This window comes from Macaca fascicularis, chromosome 5, assembly GCF_037993035.2.
Source record: "Macaca fascicularis isolate 582-1 chromosome 5, T2T-MFA8v1.1".
NCBI classification, from domain to species: Eukaryota; Metazoa; Chordata; class Mammalia; order Primates; family Cercopithecidae; genus Macaca; species Macaca fascicularis.
In genome coordinates this window covers 51,761,942-51,769,592 of record NC_088379.1, presented here as the reverse complement: position 1 = coordinate 51,769,592, position 7,651 = coordinate 51,761,942, and positions in this window count along the sequence as shown.

Here is a 7,651-nt window from a genome sequence, read left to right as displayed (position 1 = left end):
TACTGCTGTACAGATATTACCTGAGGCTGGGTAATTTATAAAGAAAAGAGGCTTAATTGATTCACAGTTCCGCATGGCTGGGGAGGCCTCAGGAAACTTACAATCATGGCAGAAGATGAAAAGGGAGCAGGCACCTTCTTCACAAGGCGCCAGGAGATACAGAGAACACAAGGGAAATTGCTACTTTTAAAACCACCAGATCTCGTGAGAACTCCCTCACTACCATGAGAACAGCATGGGGGAAATGGCCCCCATGATCCAATCACCTCCCACCAGGTCCCTCCCTTGACATGTGGAGATTACAATTCAAGATGAGATTTGGATAGGGACACAGAGCCAAACCGTATCAGTTAGCTTAATCTCTACTCAAAGAAGTCAGTTGTCCCAATCAGGAACCCACGTTAATACGGTAAAAGTCCACACACCAGAGGGACTACTCCTTGTACTATGAGTATTCATATCTTGGTCATCACTTGGCCTTTGCTAATTACAATAAAGAATTTCAGAAAGCGAGTTCTTTTGGTTACAGTAGGGGTCATCTTAATGAGCACCATGAATGTGGAAACAGGCGTCTGCTAGTGAAAATAGTGGTACTCAAGATAATGTGGACTGGTTAAAATATTTGTCACCTTCCCCACCCTCACATGAACAGAGTAAAACAATTGATTGAGGCCTCCATCCTGAATGCTTTGTGTGAGGCTTCATACCTAAATGGTCCTGTGCCTTTCCCCTACATTAATAGATATGCAAACAGAATGGAAGGGAGTGCTGAGGGAAGAAATGAAAAAACTAGCGTTCCAGGACAGAGATCCTGTGATGCTTTGCTTTTGACAGCAGAATTTCTTAAACATTCTATAATCAATTTTTAAGATCTTGAATGCATTTTTTTTCAAATACATATAGTAGAGACAGACTATTGGTTATCCTAAAGCCTACATCACACTAAAAGAACCAACTTAAAGGAGAACATATGCTTATCTACCCCCAAACCCTATCCAACACAAAAATACACTTCCCAGCCACAAATACAAAATCTCTCAATTTATGCTATGACTTTGTTCTCTGCATTGCACTGAATAATTTATCTAAAAGTAACCAAGTCTGTTTCACTGTCCAATTTTTATATGGTAGCACATTGTAGCAATCCGTTGATAAATACCTACCCTGCAGTGCTTCTAGATTAAATTTTTAAAACATACCTCTAGAGATTTTTAATGATTTCCATTTAAATCATTTTCAGGTTTTTGCAAAACCCCAATTTAAGCATCTTCAAAATGTGGGGTTTTGTCTGACACAAATATGTTAATTATTGTAACATTAAATTATTTGTCCACTTTCAATATGGTATGTCCATTTTTTTAAGTACCCACCTAATTACTTTTCCAAAATCTATACTGAACAACAAGTAAGAAAACATTCAAATCAATGGACAATAACATTGACAACTGCTGGGGCTTCTGTAATATTAAATACTGAAGATGAAGCCGCCAGTTGTACAGACCCAACTGAGGTTTCTTTGCATAATTCCTTAATGAAATGAGACTGCTACACTAGAAGTTGGGCAACCTGACCTAGATTCTTACAGTACGAGTAGCTGCCCTAGATGTCTGTCAAGATTGTGCATTAGAGTGTAATCTTAATCAGCGAACAATCAAAACAAATATTTCACTTCACTTCATAAATTCATGTCGTGTGATTGCATCTGACACATCTAGGAGAAGATAATCCCTTACAGTTCACTTCTTCCTGTTTCTAAATGCAGGCTGCATTGACTTAAACAGGGTTCACCACTCTGCCCTGTACTAGAGAGAGTGTTCAGAGGATCTGGTGAAACAAGAATTCCTAACTGGTTCTTGGGGTAGGAATTACGAGAATCAGGACCCCTTGCCTAATCAGGACTGAGACTGCCAGAGTGGGTAGAATTCTCTCAAATTAGGCACAAGAAGAAATCAATGTGGTCTTCTTCTCAACAGAAATAAGGGTATCAGTATGTATTTTGACATTGTTTATTTCAGTGTGGTTTATTTCAGCATCGACAGTGGCAAAGAAAAAGAAAAAGAGGAAATCACCTCAACCTCCAATTAGTAGGGAAACGATTGAATTATTGCCCCTTCATTCATGGATTATATTGCAATTAGAGAAGCAACATAACTCAGAGATTAAAAGCCAGACTGTCTGTTTCTTGCTCTACCACTTCCTAACCTCGGTAACTCACAAATTATTCAACTTTCATTCTCAAACTGAAAATGCCAATAATAATAGTCTCTACTTCACAGAATTGCTGAAAGGATTCAATATATGTAAAGTCTTTATAAGAGTAATTTGGACATCCTAAACATTCAATAAAGGAAGCTATTAATAATTAAAAGACTTAATTAAGCCTAATTAGATCCAATAACTGAATTGGATGGATGTCCTTGGCAAAGTAATGTTCCAAGTAGAATAATATGAAAAAGTAACCCTATTATCTATATATATTTGCCTTGTACAGAAAAAGGTATGGAAGGATACACAAATTATTAACATTGGTTACCTTAGGGGTGGCTTTGGAAGAAGAAGATAAAGGGAGAATAATTTTTCTATGTATACTTTTGTGTTTGATTTATGATAATAATTACTTATGTAATTTATTAAATCCAGTAAGGTAAGAAAAAAATGTATGTATTAATATCTAAGCATGTATTTGGATAAAGTCGGGGAACATTTGGCCTTGGGCCTACAAATGGAAACCAGAACTGGGGTTGGGAAGGAAAACAGGCTGTGTTGCAGGTCAAGCCTGATACGGTATCTCCTTCTTAACCATTCATCTGTGTAGCAAGGCTGCAGACCCCTAGAGGACACTGACTGTGTTGGTCACCTTAACTGTGTCAGTGCCCACAGATGTTACATGAATGGATGCCTCCATCCCAGAGGGCATATGATTTTGTATGTGTCAGTGAAGATGGTCTAAGTTATACTGTGGAGGCTTAAACAACACAGATTTCTTTCTCATTCCTGCCACATTTCCAGTGCAGATCAGCTAGAGCTCCATGTCAGGCTTCACTGGGGACCCAGAAGGTGGTACTCCCGCCTTCATCTGGAGTATTGCTGAGCTCATGGCAGAGGGAAAAGAGAGAATAGAGAGCTACATATTGGCTCTTAAAACTTTGTCTGAAAGTGGCTCATCTCTTCTGCCACTTATTTATTTGCCGAAGAAAGTGATATGGGTGTATCTGAGTCCAACAGGGTAGAGATGTGTAATTTTCCACCATGGAAGGCACTCATGCGGATGAAAGGTGATGTAGTCTACCGTACTGCACTTCTCCACTGTTCTGTGTTATCCACACATATTCTCCCTTTTCTTCTTCAGAACCAGTCTAGAATCTCTTTCCTGAAAACCCTGGGGCTAGATGCATTTCAGAATTCAGAATTTTTTGATTTTATGGTGCAATCATATTTAGGTAATACCCTAAATGGGATTGGAACAGCACCTTGTACTAGTATTTCTGGAGCAAAACACATAAATATCCACATTAAATGAGATAAATAATAACCAGAAATAGCCTCATTTTAGTTTAGGGCTGGTATTTCCACCAAATAAGTTTGTACCACAGAAAAAATGAGGATTTTCAGTGCTTTCTGGAATTCAGAATTGCGGGTAATGGATTGTGGGCAAATATAACCAAGAATTAGCTATAGAGTAAATCTGCTTTAATGTCTCTTTCTCCAACAGAAAAAAAGCAAAATTCAAATGAGTAAGGAGTTTAAAAGGAAAATGACATATTTTGGCAGTGCCATGAGATTTCCGTTCTACTTCCTGTCAGGAACAGTGTGAATTATGTCACCATTTAAACCCAAGAACACAAAGCATCCAAAGAAAATCAAACCAAATTTAAACATCCTTCAAATTTCTCTTTATTGTAGGTTTAACATAATTTATATCAAAGATAATAGTTTATGTGAATAAACTCCAGGTAAGATAACAGTTTAGTTGAATAAACTCCAGGTAGGTAAAATTCCAATGTTTATTCCAGAATTTGGACCAAATAAGCTATTTTGTTAGGGCAATCATCCTAAATACATGTAAAAAAAAGAAAGTTGGCCGGGTGCGGTGGTTCATGCCTATAACCCCAGCAGTGTGGGAGGCCAAGGCTGGCGGATCACTTGAGGTCAGGAGTTTGAGACCAGCCTGGTCAATATGGTGAAACCCCGTCTCTACTAAAAATACAAAAACATTAGCTGGGTGTGGTGGTGGGCACCTGTAATCCAAGCTACTCGGGAGGCTGAGGCAGGAGAATCACTTGAACCTGGGAGGCGGAGGTTGCAGTGAGCCGAGATCACACCACTGCACTCTGACCTGGATGATACAGCGAGACTCAGTCTCAAAAAAGAAAAAGAAAAAGAAACAAAAGAAACTCCCAAAAAAACTGCATGAAAAGTAAATATCTCATACCAACCCCAGTCTTCAGGTCATCCATAGCTAATGAGATTGGTTGGCCTCCAAAGAAGTATGGCAGTCAATATTTCAGGAAGTGGTATGTGGAAATTAGCAAGATGTATGATTCTCAATTCCATCGCTTACTTACTGCTAAGATTTACAACATCCTGAGCACCCATTTCTTATGTATAAGATGAGGTTAGGAAATGATATTGCTTATCCTACTACATCACAAGATTGCTGAGCTGTTCGGATGAGAAAACATTTGCAAACTTACAGCTTCCTACAAGTACTAATCACTACTTGTAAGATGTAGTGCTCCTTGAGAGTGTCTCAAGATGGTTGCTCCTTGAAACTGTCCTAGGAAAGATAGTAAAATCTCTTTTCTGTCCATCTTTCTCCCACATAAACACATACAGAGACCAACTTAAGGATTCACTGGGCTCCTCTTATCTTAAGGTACATTCTGCTCCTTTAAAATTGATGTAAAAACATACGTTCTTATCCAGGTTTGGCTTTGTCTTAAGAGTCTGTTTGCTTTCTGTAGTTCCTTTTATTTAGGGGGAAAATTTCTAACTTATTTCTTGAAAAACTTTGTTAGTGATATCAGCGTCCGTTCATTTGCCATGCTGCAGTGACCACCAACAAGAAGTCAAATTAAATCAGTTAAAAACATAAAATAAAAAAGGATGAATTAGCACCATGCTAGTTCAGCTTGGGCTTTCATTCAGATAAAACACTAACATCCCAATATTAGAAACATAGTGGCAAGAAGTAGATTTAGTTCAGACAGCAGGGTCATAAGCGATTTTCCTTTCACTTTATAATATATAAGAATTGGGATGAAAAAAAATGTATCTATTGGTTCCATTCTTCAGTCTTGTTTACCAAGAAATTTTAGGTGGGAAAGTTGGCTCTTATGACATTTGAGTTGGGGAGAGGGATAAAAGTGTTTATTTTGGAGTTAGAATCATCAATTATAATGGCCTCTTCTAGATTTTAAGCCTCAGTATTATTCAACCTAAGTCTATGATTTAGAGAGGTTTTTTTTACCCTTCTGTGTATAGCTCATGTTACAGAAGTTGTGGGAGAGATAATGCTATGAAGTCAGTATTTTGGAATGGCAAAGCTATTTTATTTGTTATTCCTAAGAGCTGAAAAGAGTGTAGGAAATATCTCTTGATAACTACAGGGAACTATAGGAATTACTGTGAACAGAAATGCAATCACAGCTTTCATGTTCTTTTATCCAAATAATTTTCCTTCAAGGTTCCAAACCCTAAAATATAGATCTTCTTTTTAAAATTCCAAAGTCTGTGCACAGCTTCATCCACATTTGAACAACAGTAATTGAGTAGCTACTACACAGGAAATATGAGAGTGAGCAAATCAACATAGTGCCTGCCGACATAGAGCTTAAGTCAAGGTCTCAGTAAGATCTAGGTTCTGATGGAAACAGAAGCTGGAGAGCCAGGAGGGGTCAGTACCTGAGGCCTGCTTTCCTAGGTGGGGATCTGATGGATACTGCCAACAAGAGAAGCAAGGGCAGGTGAACAAGGCTGGAAGATTCATCCTTATAAGAAGCGCACCCCATGAGCAAAGGACACAGTCAACTAAGTGAAAAGACAACCCGCAGAATGGGAGAAAATATTTGCAAACTACCCATCTGACAAGGGATTAATAACCAGAATGAAGAAGAAGCTCAGGCCAGCCATGGTGGCTCACGCCTGTAATCCCAGCACTTTGGGAGGCCAAGGCAGGTGGATCACTTGAGGTCAGGAGTTCAAGACCAGCCTGGCCAATATGGTGAAACCCCATCGCTACTTAAACAATAATAATAATAATAATAATAATAATAATAATAATAATAATACAAAAATTACCCGGGCACAGTGATGCATGCCTGGAATCTCAGCTACTCAGGAGGCTGAGACACAAGAATTGCCTGAACCTGGGAGATGGAGGTTGCAATGAGCCAACACCACACCATTGCACTCCAGCCTGGACAACAGAGCAAGAAAAAAAATAAAGAAGAAGCTCAAACAACTCAATAGGGAAAAATCCAATAATCGGATTAAAAGCAGGCAAAAGACCTGAATAGACGTTTCTCAAAAGAAGACATACAAATGGCAAGCAGGTCTATGAAAGATGCTTAACACCATCGACTGTCAGAGAAGTGTAAATCAAAACTACAATGAGATATAATCTCACCCCACTTAAAATGGCTTTTATCCAAAAGACAGGCAATAACGAATGCTGGTGAGAACGTGAAAAAAAAGGAACCTTCGTACACTGATGGTGGGAATGTAAAGTAATACAACCACTATAGAGAACAGCATGGAGATTCCTCAAAAAAACTAAAAATAGAGCTACCATATAATCCAGCAATCCCACTACTGGGTATATACTAAAAAGAAAGGAAATCAATATATCAAAGAGATATCTGCACTCCCATGTTTATTGCAGCACTGTTCACAATAGCCAAGATTTGGAAGCAACCTAAGTGTCCATCAACAGATGAGTGGATAAAGAAAATGTGGTACTTGTGCACAATGGAATACTATTCAGCCATAAAAAGAACGTGATTCAGTCATTTGCAACAACAGAGATGGAACTGGACGTCATTATGCTAAATGAAATAAGCCAGGCACAGACAGCCAAACATCACACTTATTTGTAGGATCTAAAACTCAAAACAACTGAACCCATGGAGACAGAGAGTAGAAGCACAGTTACCAGAGGCTGGGAAGGGGAGTGGGACAGGTGAAGAGAAAGTGGGGATGGCTAATGGGTACAAAAATGTAGTTAGAAAGAATGAATAAGATCTACTACTTAATGGCACAAGGTAACCGTAGTCAATAATAATTTAATTGTACATTTAAACATAACTAAAAGAGTATAATTGGATTGTTGGTAACACAAAGGATAAACACTTGGAGGAATGGATCCTCTGTCTTCCATGATGTGATTAGTACTCACTGCATTCCTGTATCAAAACATTTCATACCTCATAAATACATACACCTACCATGTACCCATAGAATTAAAAATTAAATTAAAAAAGAAGTGCGGCCGGGTGCGGGGGCTCACGCCTGTAATATTAGCACTTTGGGAGGCCTAGACGGACGGATCATGAGGTCAGGAGATCGAGACCATCCTGGCTAACACAGTGAAACCCTGTCTCTACTAAAAATACAAAAAGTTAGCCAGGCGTGGTGGTGGGCGCCTGTAGTC